This window comes from Pan troglodytes, chromosome 8 (genome assembly GCF_028858775.2).
Source record: "Pan troglodytes isolate AG18354 chromosome 8, NHGRI_mPanTro3-v2.0_pri, whole genome shotgun sequence".
NCBI classification, from domain to species: domain Eukaryota; kingdom Metazoa; phylum Chordata; class Mammalia; order Primates; family Hominidae; genus Pan; species Pan troglodytes.
Window position 1 is genome coordinate 95380772 of NC_072406.2, and position 17745 is coordinate 95398516.

The window sequence follows — 17745 nt, forward strand, 5'->3', positions numbered from 1 at the left end:
CTTCCACCTGATATCAGGGGATGCCTCAGAAATAAATTTATCCTCTAGGATTAGTTGTCCCTCAACTGAATCAGAAAATAGAGAGGTGTGCTTTACCAAGGCCTCTCTTCGCCTTTCCAGGAAGGCAGTGGGATTCTTATAAAATCCCTGGTCTATCATGGATAGCTTGGTATAATTGAGAGGGCTAGTTCTAGTTCTACGTAAGCCCTCCATTATGCGCATCTGCAAGTATCTCCTCTTCCGTTCTCCCTTCTTGTCATTGGGATCCCATTTAGGGTCATCTAATGGTACTGCTTCTTTTCCAGATGGATAAAGTTTGACCCCTTCCTTGACACTACAGTGATACAAAGCTCATCCCCAAATCTCTCTGCTGCTTGCAGAGCAGGCTGCTTCTCAGTATTAGTCAGGGTTTGATTAAAAAAATAACATAACGTCTTTCCAGGAAAGTTGAAATACTTGGATTACATACTGGAAAGCCTCTATGTATCTGTCAGGTTAATTTGAAAACTTGCCAAGATCCCCCTCAATTTGCTTTAAGTCCTATAGATAGAAGGGAACCTGGACCTTACTGGGACCAAATTCACCAAGCATCTGTTGGAAGGGCAAGAGTGAGACTGAGCCTTGTCTAGGGTGAGGATTTCTAAAAGGGGGAAAGCAACAGAGAGAAAAAGGATAGTGAGGTCAAGGTGGACCCAGAGGAGCAGGGCTGAAGAGAGCTGGCTCCCCTGGTGGAAGTGCCTCTGGGGTTTGTTTATTTAGTTCCCTGGGATTACTTCTTGCAGCCTCTCCTGAGATGGCAAACAAGGGGGCTGGATCAATCCTACACTGTTGACAAAGGTCTGGATTACCATGCAAGGTAAAGAAAATCTGCACATATGGGGCCTCAGACCGTTTGCCCTCATGTTTATAGAAAAGGTCCAATTGCAGGATGGTATCAAAATGAATGGTTCCTTTTTGAGGCCCGTCCTTCCTGCAGATCATAATTTGGCCAAAATTTTATGCAAAAGGCCATGAGGCTTTTTTCCTCCAAAACACGAGGGGTCAAAGCAGTCCCAATATTTCAGGATATACTCCAGAAAAGTATGGACTGACAATGGTGAAAGAGAGAGAAATAGGCATCCCTCAATTCCCTTCCTTTCAGTGAAAACTTGGCTTGTGATGGGGAGAGAAAATGGGTGCCCCCTTTTCTCTTCTATCTTTTTTATCCCCAAGTCCTGGCGACCTTAGATGGACACCACACATGGAAACCACTGTGGCCTGCACCCATGAAGAAGGAAAGGCCTAGAGAATAGGAATTATCTGTGCTCACCTATGCCTCCATCCCTGCTACTGCTGGCAGCCTTTAAGTTCCCTGGGCCTTATATATGCCATGGAGCATGGCCTCCTTCTTTGAAGCAAGGGCTTAATTGGCAGGAATTATTCCTGCCCATTGACACTGTGCCTATTGCCTCTCTTTGGACCCCTTAGATCTGCTTTTTTCTTTCTAGGGCTTCAACTTGAAGTTTGGAATTGAGTTTGGGACAAAAAGGTGTCTCAGGGGGTGCATGGATTCATTTAGATGAAATCTCTTGCAGGCTTTGCCAAATTCTCAGTTATTAGCCGGTGGGGGGTCATGCCTTTGCTGCTTCCCTATCATAAGCAGAGTGCTGAGGGAGAAAAAGAACCCTCTTACAGAGCAAAGAAAATAAGAAAAAAACAGCTTAAGGAAGGGAAGAACATCTTGTTCTGTGCAAATAGGTTCCTTTATTTACTGTATCCTTCCCCTGCTTTGGATTGAACTGGACCCCTCGGCCGGGGGAATAAAGACTCTATGGGCATGTGGTGGGAGGGAATGATGAGCGGGAAAGGCTGGCCAACTGGCTACATGAGGCCCTTGGTGCCCAGGACTGCTCTGGGGCCTGCACAGCAGCCGTGGTTCTCTCCCACCCCACGTGGCCATTGGGTGTGTGGCAAGTGCGTGCTGTGGACATGCTCAAGTGCCCCAGCCAGGAAGGGAGAGGAGGGAGGCTGCTGTGTGCTGTGCACCTGTGGCTGTTGGGGTGGGGGTGGGGATGGCACCTCTAAGAACAGATGGAAATCACATTGTTCTGAATTGTGTATCTGATGGCTGGGCCAAATGCTCATTCTACCTAGTAACATTTCTGCAGTTTGCAGCAATACCCTTAACATTATAAAAGAAGAAATAGGAGACCTTTCAAACTGTGAATGAAGAAAGGGAAAGGTACCATGGAAAAGTCTGGGGGTCTTGGCTGGCCGACACTATAATGTGAGGTCAGGGACAGGGTCCAGTCTAGGCACTTTCTGGCAACACCAAGAAGTGGTCTTGGCCAGATGCCTTCAGTCGCCCCAGGACTTTATTCCAGTCCCACGTGATGGCTAGACCTCTGCATGGGAAACAGAGCCAACATTCCTTTCACCTGAAAGAAAGAGAGAGGTGGCAGGATTGCATCCTGACCCCTGCAAGTGGCATGGCTCAGAGGAAAGCCTGAGGACAAGAAGTCTTGGGAAAAATGAAGGGACAGATCCAGCAGATCCGCATTTACTCACCCTTCTGACATATCTCAGACAGCCCCCAGATGAAGCAGGATATTTCCCTGACCCCTTTCTTGGACTCGCGAATGGCGTGTCTCATTTACTTAGTCTGCGGCTCTCAACTTCTCGCGAGAGGTAGTGCGCAAGTGAATGAGGCAGGAAGTGGAGTGCACAAGTGCTGGAATCAGCTGGCCACTTCGGCCCCAGCAGGAGCTAACTCCACTCACTCGGACCCGCTGCACTCCACCCCTCATGGGAGGAAACGCACAGGTGAGTGGGTGCAGGAGCTGAGGAGAGCGTTTTTGGGCGCTGACAGAAGCAAACTCCATGTGGGCCCTGCAGCAGCATCTAGGGGGAGTGCCTGCAATCTCTGAAGCCCCAGAGGAGTGTTACAACACTCTTTTAGCTCTGTCGTCTGCGGAGGGCTTAAGTGTTAACAGCTTAGTGGACCCTCTGTCTTTACACGTGAGGCGGCTGCCCTCTACCAGCGAGGGCGAAGGGTCGGTGTGACAGCATTTTGTATCCACACTCGTGGCTCCTCAGCTCTTGTCTGGCATCCAGGAGAAATGAGGTCACACGAATGAATTGAAGAATTATAAATGTGGGGGATTTTATTGCCAATGAAAGTGGCGCTTTTCACGGGAAGAGGAACCAAAAAGCAAACGGCGCAGGAAGGTAATCTTCCCCTGAAGTCCGGCCGCCTCTGGCCAGATTCTTCTCCAAAATTATGCTGTCAAGCTGTCCCTCTGAAGTCAAGCTGCTTCTCTCTGATGTCCAGCCATATTCCCTGACATCCAACTGCTTCTCCTCTCTGCATGCAGGGTGAGTATGGGGTCTTTATGGGCACACAATGGAGGGTGGGGAGGTCATAGGTAGTTGAGGAAAAGGCAACATTCAACTGGCAAAACAGGATATAAGTTCTCACTTTGGGCCGTGGTCTCAGGGTTTTTGGCTTGAGAGTGTGGCTTTGCCAGGGATTTGCCCTTTTCTGCCTAGAATTTCTCTGCCTTCTCTCCCTATCAATAGATAGTACCTATTCAGATTTATTTATATTTCTATGTTTTGTAATAATTTTATCATATGTAATTTCAGTGCTTTTGTGGAATAATGAGTGATAAATCCATCAAATAAAGAGCACTAAGAACAGACCTGTAGTTAAATGAGTTGGATTTATTAAATTGCTGTAACAAGGAAGGATGGACAAAGAGAATCATGGTGCATTTCAGTAGGAAGGGGATTTTCATGGAGTTTGAGCTCATGCTGGGTGACTCTGAAATAGAGATGGGAGGATCAGCTTTGAATTGTGTACATTCATGAAGCAATTTTGCAGCTGTAGCGTGGCTTTAGGAGTAGTATTGTTTTATGTTGGCTTTGCCAGCCGCTTTGTCTGTGTCTGCTGTGTCGGCTACAATCTGATTCTCAACAGGGCTGATTATTTTCTTTCTTGATTCTGGATAATTTTTACATTTTCAGGTAAGAAGATTATTACTCAAATTCCCGTATTGCTCATAAATCCACCCTTTGTGGATATTTCAGTCCAGTTGCTAATACAAGAACACCAATTCTATATTAAGATATAAACAAAGTCTCAATTAGTATAATTAAATTTTAAAGCCATATTGAATGATAAAAATGTAATAAAGCTAAGAACCAGCATAAGAATTTAAATACATTTTGAATGCTATAATATTGTCTAAGATGGTCTATAAACAAAGTTTAGGAAAAACATGATCAAAACAGGAACTATAATACAGTTACAAACTAAATAAAATAAAAACACTTTCTACCAAAATGTAAGCTATATAGCCCAACTTTTCATTAGTGCATAATGCATACCTATAAATTATTTATGATTAAATATGAAAAATAAAATTAAATGAACAAGGAATTTGGTGTAAAGCTTTTGTAAAATAAAAATTAATACTTTTATGGAAATCAGAAGAAATCATTAACAGCAGAGCAAGGTTAGCAAAGAGATATTGAGTAGAATTTATAAAAATACCCAGAGCATGCTCTTTAGAAAACTAATCCAATAAAAATGTATTACTTGCAAGCCTAATTAAGAGAAAAGATGAGATTACCTTTAACATTAAGCATTTAAAAATTTAATTAACTAATATAAAAGAATACATTCTTAATGTCCTAGGGAATATTCAAATATCTTATAACATGGAGGAAACCTTGAGCTCTTTAGTAGTGCCTTGAATTCAAGGTACTATTCTGGAAAGTTCATTTGCATTTCGTAGTTCAAGCTTATCTTTTAGAAATTAAACTGTTTATTATTTATGTAATTTTATAGAACACATCCACACATATCTGTATTATATGCATTTTTAAATATTTTACATCCTGCTTTTAAACCCAATGAACGTTTTTTATATGTGTAGCATGAGCAGTTTATAAAGTATACAATTTAATTTCATATATGTACATGCACATATATATTTGTTAAAAAAGGTAATCACAAAATGATAAAGTGAGTCCTCGTGCAAAATTATATTTATTTTTCTACAAGGTATGTAGAGACCTCTGAAGATTATTGTATTATTATCTTTGGCCTTCATTTTACTGTGTGATTTTCTTTAACAGCAACATCAATAAATGAATTGCATGGAGATTGAGTTTGCTCTTAACATACCCACAATTTGCTTTTTTGGTGGAAAACCATCCTTTCTTTAAATGTACACTTAGCATTTTCTCACTTTTTAAAAGGACACAGTCACGTTTCACATAACGAGGGAATATGGGCTGAGAAATGAGTTATTAGGTGATTTCCTTGTTGTGTACTTACACAAACCTAAATGGTACAGTCTATGTGCCCCTAGGTTGTATGGTATAGTCTATTACTCCTAGGCTATAAACCTGTATAGCCTGTTACTGCACTAAATACTGAGGCAGCTGTAAGAAAACGGTGAGTATTTATCTAAACATAATGTAAACATAGAAAAGGTACAGTAAATATATGGTATTAGAATCTTATGGGACCACTGTCATATACAAGGTCTCTTTTGATGGAAAAGTCATTATGTGGCCCATGACTGTGCACGTGACTTTGAAGTAGACACACTCCCCATCTTTAACCAGTTAAAAACTCCTATACAGAAATTTTACCTTTGTGTTTTGGTTATTTTTGTTGTTTGTTTTATTTATTTTGTTGTTTGTTTTTATTGTTGATTATTACACATAATCAACACACTGTATGTAGTGCACTGAGAATGAACTACAGTTAGAATGTAAATAAAAATGTAAATTATGATTAACATAATTAGATTAGTAGGAAATAAAATACTGGTGATTTTTCTGTAGTAGAGATGCCTATTTTTCCTCCTACTTCCACTGTATTCATTTTGCTGAGTATTTCCGTGTCCTCTCCCATGGCACGGTGCAACTAGAGCCAAAGCTGCACCTACAGTTATACAGTGCAACTACCTAGGCTAATATTAATTGGTTTAGTCATGGGCATCTGATCCAAATGAAATCAATCAGATGTACTGGATAATTCAGATTTACAGACTTCTTATAGAGGCTGGTGAGTCTCTCCTTACTGGGTAGATTGAAGAGATATTTTGATGCAGCTGAAAAATTCATTTTACTAAAAGTGTAAAGGGAAATGCATTGATGTAGGAGCTTAGAGAAACAGACAGACTATGCAACCCCAGAAAAAAAAAGACAGAAAGGAGGAGATGCTTTGTCCTATTTCGTATAAATACGTCCTTCTATTTTTGTTTCAATCCCTGCTTATCTCAGCTACATTTCCTGCTTTGGGGTGATGAAGAACACTGTATTGTAATTTTTTAAACATTCGTATTTTTTTGATGCCCCAACATCCTGATGAACTGGCTGTTGAGCACCTTGGCCAGGTAACCATTTGCACCAGTGTTATAAGGCTGGTCCGTGCCACAAATTCTCCTTCTTGCCCTCACTTGACTGTGACCCAGTGACATTCTAGTGCAACAATAAAATACTCTCATGCCTTTTGCTTGTGTACTGTACTCTAATCCCAATAAAGGCACTTGCCCACAGGTCCTTACTCTCTCTACCTGCTTGGTTGAGCTGCTCCTTGGGACACCCTGCCTCTTTCTCTACAACCTATGAAATAATAAATCCTTTACTTTCATATACCTCTCCAAGAATAATTTCCACAGCTGGCCATGTTGGAATGATCCTTGAAGACCCCACAAAGCCAGCTCAGTCCCCCGTTTAGAACACAATATCCCTATGTGGAGCTTATACCATATTTCCCTGTCATCTATGGTTTCACTTTGTGGTTAATCATTTAAAAATATTAAACGAAAACTCCAGAAATAAACAGTTCCTAAATTTAAAATTGTGCACCATGTATTGTGAGTATCCCACGCGGGAAGTGAATCATTTCTTTGTCCAGGTCTCCTCATTGTATATGCTATGTGCCCGTGAGGCAGCAGCTGTCTCAGCTATCAGATTGACTGTCATGGTATCACAGTGCTCCTGTTTCAAGTAACCCTTATTTTACTCCATAATGGCCTCAAAGCGCAAGAGTAATGATGCTGACAATTCCAATATGCCAAAGATAAGCCATAAAATATTTTCTTTAAGTGAATAGGTGAAAATTCTCAACTTAATAAGGAAAGAAAAATATCTTATGTTCAGGTTGCTAAGATCTACAGTAAAAATAAGTCTTCTATCCCTGAAATTATGAACAATATATTGCTTTACTGGTGCTATTTTGTCATTAATGTTAATCTGTTACTGTGCCTAATTTATAAATTAAGGCTTATCATAGCTTTGTGTGTGTAGGAAAAACACAATGTACAGAGGCTGTGGTACTTTGCATGGTTTCAGGCATCCACTGGGGGTTTTGGCAGGTATCCTTCATGGATAAGGGGAGACAGTTGTACATTTCCATTGAGAGTTTCCAGATAAACTCAGCTTCTTCAGCTGCCTCTGCCAATGACCAGCCCTTCTGTATCTATTATAGGGGACAAGGAAAAACTTTCTCTTCACCCTCTGAAGGTTAACTAAAAATCACTGACAAGAGGCAGAGTAATAAAAGAAAATGCATACAAATTTATCTGATCATAGTTTTATGTGACACGGTAGCCTTCAGAATTAAGACCCAAAGTACGGGGAAATTGTCCTTTTTTCTGCTTAGGTTCGACAAGGTATGGACAACTCTGTAGAAATATGATTGGACAAAAGGGGTATGATCTAATCTGAGTAGACGTAATGGGGAAATCCAGCAAGGCCTCTCTGTTTAGATTCTTCTTGGCCTCCCTGTGTAGCATTCCTTCTTTTTGAGCATGGGGAAGGATCCTCTCAGGAATGGAGGTCTTATGACAGTCAAACATGGTAGGTCAGATCATTTCTTTCTGGCCAGTTTTACACAGAAAGACATGGGGAAAATTAGAGTAATATTTTTAGATTTTATGCCTGGCTTTGAGGGAAAGGAGTTCTGCTTTCTATGAGCCACTTGGAGAAGAGAGATTCTGGCTTCCATGACTAGCCTCAGGGGAGAATGAGGGGCCAGAGGCAGGAGGACAGGGGGAACTCAGAGAGAAACTTTTGCTTCTCAGGCTGCTTCTAAGGTCTTCGTTTTGGGGTATCATTTTTTGAGCCCCAGCTCTACTTTTCTGTGAGGAGGGGAAGGTAACTTTTTCTTGTTGAATATCTGTTCTCTGACAATTGGGGGACTAGGACCCTTAAATACACGAGCTTTTTTAATCATCAGTAATCCTGCCTGGTAGGTACTGTGTGCATTCTTCTTGTTACAGAAATGAAGACTTGCAGCTATGAAACAATAATTTGCCTATGTCACATTGTTACACAGAAACAAAGCTGGGAGTTTTGTTTGGGTATGCTTGACTTTTAAACCAATGATCTGTCCTTAAGGAATTCTCTTCTTTCTTAATCTGGTAACAATAATTATAGAACATTCACTATCTACATCCTGGTAATCACCACCCCAGTCTTCCTAATCCATGAATTTGTCTGAGGTCTAGGCAATTGATAAAATTGTCAGTCTTGCTGTGGTTGCTCTGATTTCTCAGCACAGAGCTAGACCCAGAGGGGCCAAAGCCCATTACAATTGAAAGCCCAAGGCACATTGCAGCCACCACTCATCTTCTATGTGATAGTAGGTGACACTTTGGGGCACTTGTATAGATGCAGACAAAGCAAATGCCATTTTATAAGCCTGGTATTGCACAGTGCTTCATCTCTCTTTTCTGATACTCACCTCCTCATTATTATTGTTAGTACTGGGTAATTGAACTTGTTTTTTCTGCAGTCTCCTTCTGAATGAGAAGAGTATGGCTTTGGATAGGGTCGAACTTTGAGGAACCCCAGATGAGAACTTTCACTAGATCCAAACAATGCAGACATAAAGGTGTAGAGTTGAGACCATGTGGATGGGTGGACAGTGGTAACTGGCTGATTTCCACGCCACCCTTGTGGGCCACCTGAGTGGTCTCATATACTGGGACCAATTGACCCAAGACTTGATTTAGGCAGGTGCTGGTCACTGAAAAGAAACTACTGTTTGCTTGAGGGTGCCTTGGCCTCACACTCCTGAATATTGTCAGCATCTCAGCAGAGCTGGAGAGGCTGCTAGGTATTGGAATGGTTGGTGAAAGCCACAACAAGCTGCAATGAAGGTAACTGTGAAGCCTTTCATCACTCGCTGCAAGAGTGTAAGCAAGAGGCTAAAACTAGGAAAGGCACCCACTCCCCCGACTCTGCCTCCATTTCATTTTTCTCCTTGAAAAGGCTCTCTCCTCAAAAACCAGGAGAGAGTTGTCTAACTGTTGAAGGAATCCCAAACAAAAGTTCTTGCAGTTGTGTGGATGAAGGGCCAAGGAGGAGGGAAAGGGGAGAAGAGTAGGTTTTAAAAGGTATTGGGTACCGAGTCAGAGTGACGTCTTCAAGATTTCCCGCACCCTCCCACAAGGCGGTCTCAGCAGAGGCGCCTTAAGAGGACCTCTGTTTAAGGCCTCCCGTGATGAGACCTAGGAATAAAGGTGCTGAGGCTCAGGATGCTAACATGCAAAGAGCATGAGTAGCGCAAAGGCCCTGTGCTCTCACCTACAGCTCCCTTCAGAGACTGCAGCGCTCTGGCTGTGAGCAAATCTAATGCAGGGAGAGCAGGTCAGTTTCCCTCCTGAGGCCTGATGGATAAGTCTTTGTAATTGCTAATCGTCAGGCTTTAAATCCATCATGCAAAGATTTTCAACCAAGGGCCTGACTCCTGAAACGCAGTGCTTCAAGCAATCAGGTTTGGGACAAAAAAAAAAAAAAAAAAAATGAAACCGATTTGCCATCCTGTCCCAGGGAAAAGTTATACGTGAAGGAACTTATATTCTTCACAGTCTCGTATTTTGTCTTATACCCACATTAGTGTGTGCCTTTGTGAAATTCTTCTTTCCTCATAGGCATTTCTGTCATGATTTTAAACTTATTTAATTATTAGATACTTACTATTTAAAATTCATTTTTAAAATTAATCTGCGTTGCTTGTAAAGTCCTTGATGATTCTAGTTACTAAGTTCTGATGATTGGCCTAAGTAAATAAACTGTGTATGAGGCCGTGCAATGATTGGGATGTTTTTGTTTTTTTCTAATTCAGAGTGATTTAATTTTCATAAGGTTCAATTGGTCTGCATCAGTCTGTAATACTATGTTCCCACATAAGTGAACTGTAGAAACGGCTTGCACAATAATGTAGGATTATCACCAACTCCAATACTAAAAGTATTACATGTTTATTTTGTTTATTTTCTGTCCCCTACCATCAGAATTTAAGTTCCTTAGTTCTAATTCCATTAGAATTTAAGAATTTCATTAGCATTAGAATTTAAAAATTCCATTAGAATTTAAGAATTCCATTAGAATTAGAATTAAATTATAGTTCTATTAGAATTTAAGTTCCTTAGAGGTAAAGGGGTTTTGTTGTTGTTTTGTTTTCTTTTTGGTCTTGTTTTAATCATTGTAGTATCTCTAACCCCTAGAATAGCGTTTGGCACATAGATGTGCCCATTCATGTTTAGTGAAAGAATCAATGAACAAAGTTGGCATTATATGAAATAGATGTTTTTTGCTTTTAGTAAATATCTAAAATACTTTTCTAAATAGATGCCACAATATAAAATGACAAATGTGTGTTCCATATTCACAACGTATAGTCATGTTTCAATGCAAGGGAAGCAAAATCAAATGCTTTCATATGTCAAGGCATCTATTATGACCTATGGTCATGAAATCCTCAGATAATCACCCGTAGTCACCTAACAGCCTCTGATGCAGGGTTAGCCCAGGAACCCCTCACTGGACATCCTATTTATTACTGCAACTCTACTAACCTGTCGACCAAAATACTTTCCTTGACCAAACTCTGTTCAGACTCCCTTGAACTTTTCAAATAGGTTCAGCTTTTCGAGTTATGTGTTCATGTAAACATTGGCGATTTTAACTAAAATTGTGCTAAGTCATTTTAACCAGGGCCCCCCACCCCTACCTCCCCAATATCCCATCAGGTTTCTCATCCTCTACCATCCTGCAGGTCTGACCACCCTGGTCTGCGTTTGGCAAGAATACTCTTAGGTCAGTTTAGCCAGAATCCCTCTTCCCGCTGAGATTTCCTTTTGGTAATTTTTTATCTGCTGACCCTCACCCTGCTCCTTGGCTCTGAGTCTGCACTTGTCCATGCTTTATTCAGAATTGAGCCTGGTTCTACACTGAGATTTCTTTCCCCCCATTGCAATAGTGCTGAGTAAAATCTGTTTTTACCACTTTAACCACTATCTCGCTCTGTTTTTTCTTTGACACTGTAACTAAGAAGGAAGACACAGCTCTTCTCACTTCCAGGGGTAATAATTGCTCAAGTCATTGATTTCATTAAAAGAACACATACTCAAAAAGAGTAACATTTGAAGATGATAAGGATAAATTGCACAAGTTATTCTTGGACCGAATCTTGGATGCCTCACATAATTTGACTCATATATTCTAATTTCCTTTTTAAATTTTGTATTTAAGGATACTCACTCTAAAAGGACAGAAGTAGCAACACCTCATTTTGATTTTATCACTGTACCTTCATGGGGGTTGTGATCACTCAGTGGCTCTTATTATTGAGCTCTGTTAATAGGCTTATGTCATCAGACTTCACATTGGATGATTCTGAAACTTAATCTTTTAAATCTCAACACCACAGTATTTCCCTTTTACAGTTATTAACACATGGGTGTAGTTATTAACATTACTAGATGATATCAAACAGAATTCACAATTTTAATAATAGTAGATTTTAATAATACACAAAGTATTGACAAATTATTTCTATTTCTTGCTTATGTAACTATAAAATTGATTTTGATATGACTTTCAACCTACAAATACGCTAAATTCACTGATTAATTTTAATAGATTACATGTATATGTAAATTATTTTGGATTTCCTCTGTATAATAAATTGTGTAGTCTAGAAGTAATGATTTCTATTTCTTCCTTTCTAGTTCTTAAATAGTTCTAGTTCTAATTCTTGTCTTGTCTTAATGTACCACCTGTATTCTCTAAGAGGATGTTGATTTAACATAACATGGATATTCTGCCTTATTTCTGGACTCAGAAAAAAGTTTTCAACATTTTAAACTTAAGGATGATACCGTCTGTGCATACTTTGTTTTTTAACCAGATTAGGAAAGTTCTGTTCTAGTCCTAATTTCCTTATTTTCTAAGACTTCACATTATGAATGGGTGTTGAATTTTAACAAAAAATGGTTTTTTTCACAACTAATGAGCTTATGCTATTTTCTATGTGTCCTGTTAATGCAGTGAATTTTTGTGATTTACTTTTAAGTGTTAAATCAACCTTGCTGTACCAGAATCAGCTTAACTTGGTTGTCATATAGAGTCCTTTTACTAGAATTATTATATTAAATATTTAGAAATAAATATAAATTGTTTTTGTACTGTTACTGGACTTGGTGGGATAATAATATTTCTGTAGTGTTTACATATAGTGCAGGGTGGGAATTCATTCAATTTTCCTTGGTTGTAGTGTTATCAAGGTTAGCCCGACTTCATAAAATTAATTGAAGAACTTTTTCTGGTTCTTTTCTTTAGAAGAGTTTATGTGATATTAGCATTATTTCATGTTTGAAATTTATTGGTAAGACCACATATATAGAGAATATTCTTTAGAAGAAAGTTATAGATTCAATATCTTACTGGATACAGGCTTATTCTGATTTTATGTTCCTTCTTGAGAGTGTTTGAATACACAGCATCAGTATGAGAGAATTTTAAGGGATGATGAATATTTTCTTTATTCTAACTTTGGTGTTGGTTATCCTAATTCCTAAATGTGGTAAAATTTATAGACTTGTGTGAGAATATACTATTTCAAATTATGAAGAAGCTTTGTCAGTGAGAGTTTCAGGTCTTCTCTGAGAAAGATTCATTTCTGAAACTCACTCTGAACATACCTGGTTCTCTTCGGTTTTTAGTGGGTTTTCTTGTCCTGGGTCTCAGCTTTGGAATATGCTCATAAAATTACTAGGATAGGTCCTATTCTAATTAAACTTTTGAAAAACTTGTTTGGTTTTATGGTTAAACCTCTTTCCTTTCATTATTTTCTGCTGAACTCCACCTTAGCCTAAACTATTCAGTACTCAGCACCCAGAAGCTCAGTCTCTGAATTCAGGCTCTCAGTCCTGCTTGAAGTTGGCTCCTTTTCTGAATTTGGACATCCTTACCTGGCCATGCACCTAGGCATAGCACAAGATTCCTTCCGTCCACAATATAGAGAATCATATTTTTCTTAGAAATTTAACCTCCTTCCAACTAGTGAGCATCAAATGTGATAATAAGATACCTTTCAACAGGTTTATGAAATTTTTACATGTTTTGGATAATATAAAATCAAATATTGATATAGGTTATATTAGAGATGATAGATAATTTTTAATAGAATTGAGAACCCATGAACTTTTGAAACAAGAATTTTATTAGGGTCATTATGCAGCTCCATCTGTTTTAAAATTTGAGATTCACATTATAAAAAATGCCATAAAAATGATAATGAGAAAACAATAAAACAGACATTTAGTTATCCTAAAATTGTTTACTTCATTTCTTAAAAGCCTCTTGCTATAAATCTCAAACACTTTTCTAGGTGAAAAATATTTAGTCAGTTAGGTGCTTGTAGCATGGAGAGAAAGAATGCTTTCAGTTATAATTTGGTAAACTTGGCAGTCTACAAAAATGTGAAAAAAATACCTGTGTTCTATTCAGCATAGACATAGTGAGAAAAGTACAGAGATTTATCCAGAATAACATGGATATTGTAGCACATAAATCTTCTTGGTTTACCGGCCCTAAGTTTTATCTTTCTATTGCAAAAATGTTTTAACTTTCCATCAGCGAAAATTGCCAAGAGGCAAAAACTTACTAACAAAAAAAGTTTTCCTTTTGAAATCCACACAGAAAGATATGTATCTGCCTAGACACATATTGACTTATATAAGAGAGGGACACATCACCCCATCCTCAAACTCAAACCTGAATGTATTTACCTGCCCCATAAGAACTGCAAGTTTCTTTTCATTAGCTATCAAAAAGGGTGTCTTCTAGGCTTTAGCTGTTTCTGCATTGTTTAATAAACTTGACAATAAATAAAGAGTTGACCTAAAGATTTACTATTCAGTCATGTGGTATAATAAAAAATACTTGATCTTTGTCTCTGGTTCCTGTCACAGAGATCCTAAAACCCCAGAAATTTCCTAAGTGACAAGTGTTGTGTATTATTAGTAATGAGTTCCCTAACAACCATACCTGAGTTTTTGTTAATCAGGTGACTCTAGGTGGGCCCCTAGATAGCTTCGGGATGGGGACTGGTAGCCAGAGGAACACACTGTATGATTAGAGATTTGCAACTTTCAGCCCCTGCCACCCTAAATTCCAGAGGGAAAAGAGGCTGGAGGTTGAGTTCAATCACCAATGATCAGTGATTTAAACAATTGTGCCTACATAATGAAACTTTCATAAAAACTCCTAAACAATGAAGTTTGGAGAGCTTCCAAGTTGGGGGACACATGAAGGTACTGGGAAGGGAGTGCATCTGGAGAGGGCATGGAAGCTCCACACTCCCTAACACCATACCTGGCTCTATGGATCCCTGTTGATACGGTTTGGTTCTGTGTCCCCACCCAAATCTCATCTCGAATTGTAATCCTCACATTTCAGAGAATGGGCCTGGTGGAAGATAATTGGATCAAGGGGGTGGTTTCCCCCATGCTGGTCTCCTGATAGTGAGTGAGTTCTCAGGAGATCTGATGTTCTGAAAGTGTTTGGCAGTTCCCCGGTCACTCTCCATCTCTCACGCCACCTTGTGAAGAAAGTGCTTCCTTCCCCTTAGCCTTCTGCCTCAGGAAACCCTTGTTTCCTGAGGGCTCCCCAGCCATGTGGGAACTGTGAGTCAATTAAACCTCTTTCCTTTATAAATTACCTAGTCTCAAGTAGTTCCTTATAGAGTGCAAAAACGGACTAATACACCTTCCATCAGGCTATTTGAGTTGTATCTTTTATAATACACTGGCAATGGTAGTTAAATGCTTTCCTGAATTCTATGAGCTGTGCTAGAAATCACTGACACTGATGAGGGACATTGTGAGAATCCCTGAATTTATAGTTGTTCCAGCAGAAATGTGGGTATCTTGGGAACCCCGTTTTTGACTTGCATCTGAAGTTGGGGCAGTCTTGAGGGACTCAGGCCTTAACCTGTGGGGTCTTTTCTAACTCTGGATAGCTAGTGGCAGATTTGAATTACATTTGTGGATACCCAGATGATATTGGAGAATCAGAGAATCCATTGATGTGAGGAAAAAATAACTCAAGTCAGCAGATATTAAACATTTGTTGAACACATGGCTGAATAGCAACATTATTCTCTACTCTTTCCAAAGGGAAAATTTTCTATTATTTAATCGAATGTCAAACATTTTGTTTACTTTGCCTCTGCTCAAATTCTATATCTTTTGACATAGCAAAAAGCAAGTGATGTGAAAGTTTTATTCTCAGAGGGCAATTTGTATAATGTCCTAAGTGAACATATAGCATTTATTTTATTTCCAACCAAGTTGATTTATAATGCTCTGAATTATCCATTGTCTGTGTTTATTGTTTTTTTCTTACCAGATTGTATATACACTCCTTGAGTCAGAGGCAGTGTTTACCTACCCAAGCTGAAGCCTAACATTGTCCTAGAATATAGTGGTAATGCAACATTATTTATTGATTGACTTGATATGAGATATATGTAATGAAGAATGTGTTTTTTTATTCTTGTCTCATTTTTTATGGAGTTTTAGGTTTCACTTTGTTTCCTGGTCCACAATGCACTGTAACTCTTGAGTTTCATCTCCGTCGTTATAGCTCCAATTATGTGGAGAACATTTTGCCAACGCTGAGTTGAGAAGAGAGAAAAGTCTGAGATGTAGAGAGACCTCAGTTAAGTTACTTAACCTCCTGGAAACTCAGTTTCTTCAGCTGTCAGATATGGTATACCTTAATAATGCCAATTTCATGAGCTGTCATTAGGGCAAGTGAGAATCCATATATAAATCTCCTGAAATATTTGGTAGGCATTAAATATGTGTCTCTTTCCCTAATGGGAAAATAAATTGTCTTGCTATTGGTCTGGAGGTATGCTGTGGACTAGCATACCTCCAGGATATAATTTAAATAATACATCCCCAACACTTTTTTCTGTATTTACATTACATAATCATTATTTTATTTAAGTAAATACATGTACTTACAAAATATTTAGCAATCTTAGAAAATATAAATCCCAAGATTTCACTGGTAAGTTCTTCAAGAGAGGGCAAAAATCAAAGCTTGTCTCACCATTCATGTTTGTTCATTTCTCTCTTTTTTATTAAAATATTGTAGAAGAGACATGGAAACATTATAATGATGCCAGTAAGGAAGTGATTGGTGGTGTTAAATTGGGCAGACAAAACGTTTTGAGGAGAATAAAGGCGGTAGAAAGAGAACTTGCAAAGGGGCAAAGTAACTATTTTAGCAGTGGTTAATATGCTATGACCTTGTATTGCATTTTTTCAGATCACAATTTCTGAAGTCAAGTGCATTTTATATAACATATCAGACAAAAGGGACAATGGTTATTTATTTGAAGTTATTATGATTGTTGAACATATGTTCTGTGAGGACTGACTTATGACTAGTTTCCATTTTGAACTTGGAGGAGTTTTGCTTATAAAAATAAAGCCTATAACACAATCACAGTCACTAAGTATGTTGAATGCTCTATCTGAGCAGCCTAGAGAGTTATTGTATGTTCTTACACTGGATCAGTATAAAAGAGCTAAGAATGTTTGTTTATGTATTTGTTTAACAGGTTATCTGGTTGAAAAAATAACAAAGAAAAATGTGTAATATAGATCATGTGTGGCTTACTAACACTGAACTGTTTACCACCTGGCCCTTTAGAAAAAAAGTTTGCTAAGCTTTGCTGTAGAATATTAGACATGTCAAAAAATTTTTGAAGACCTGTCACATTTGCAATATTTAATTTTTCTGTGTTCAGATTTGCATAAGACAGTATTAATTTCTCATAGTTCCAAATAAAGTAAGGGAACCATAGATTCTTAATGTTAAATTACTTAAGTAACAATATTGTTACTTTGAAATGTAGCCTGGAAACATTTGAATTAAACTGGAACATAATCAATTAAATATCTTGCCTTACCTAGAATTGTGTTTTGAGGTTTGACACACATTGAACCCTATCATATGAACTTGCCACCTTGTATTTATCTTTGAATAATATTAAGAAGCAATGACTACTGATGTGCATGGGTATTAGGATATGTGTATTTTCAATTTTAAGCTGATGGCTAAATTGTTTTCCAAAGTGGAATAGTTCTACAGTGTGAAATTTAAGCACGAAATCTATTATACCTTTTTAGGAGGTAGTCATTATAATGCTAAGGAAATTTTATTTTATTGTATTTATTTGTTTATTTTTATTATTATTATTATACTTTAAGTTTTAGGGTACATGTGCACAATGTACAGGTTTGTTACATATGTATACATGTGCCATGCTGGTGTGCTGCACCCATTAAATCGTCATTTAGCATTAGGTATATCTCCTAATGCTATCCCTCCCCTCTTCCCCCACCCCACAACAGTCCCCAGAGTGTGATGTTCCCC

General features: G+C 38.5%; 1 long non-coding RNA gene across 1 annotated transcript in view; it reads left to right on the forward strand.

Annotated features, from left to right (window-relative positions):
- Positions 1–2689: 2689 nt before the first annotated feature.
- LOC134807190 (uncharacterized) overlaps positions 2690–17745 on the forward strand; it is a 268835-nt gene continuing 253779 nt past the window's right edge. Inside the window, exon 1 of the long non-coding RNA XR_010146980.1 lies at positions 2690–3354. This is a non-coding gene — a long non-coding RNA (uncharacterized LOC134807190). The remainder of the gene's footprint in view (positions 3355–17745) is intronic.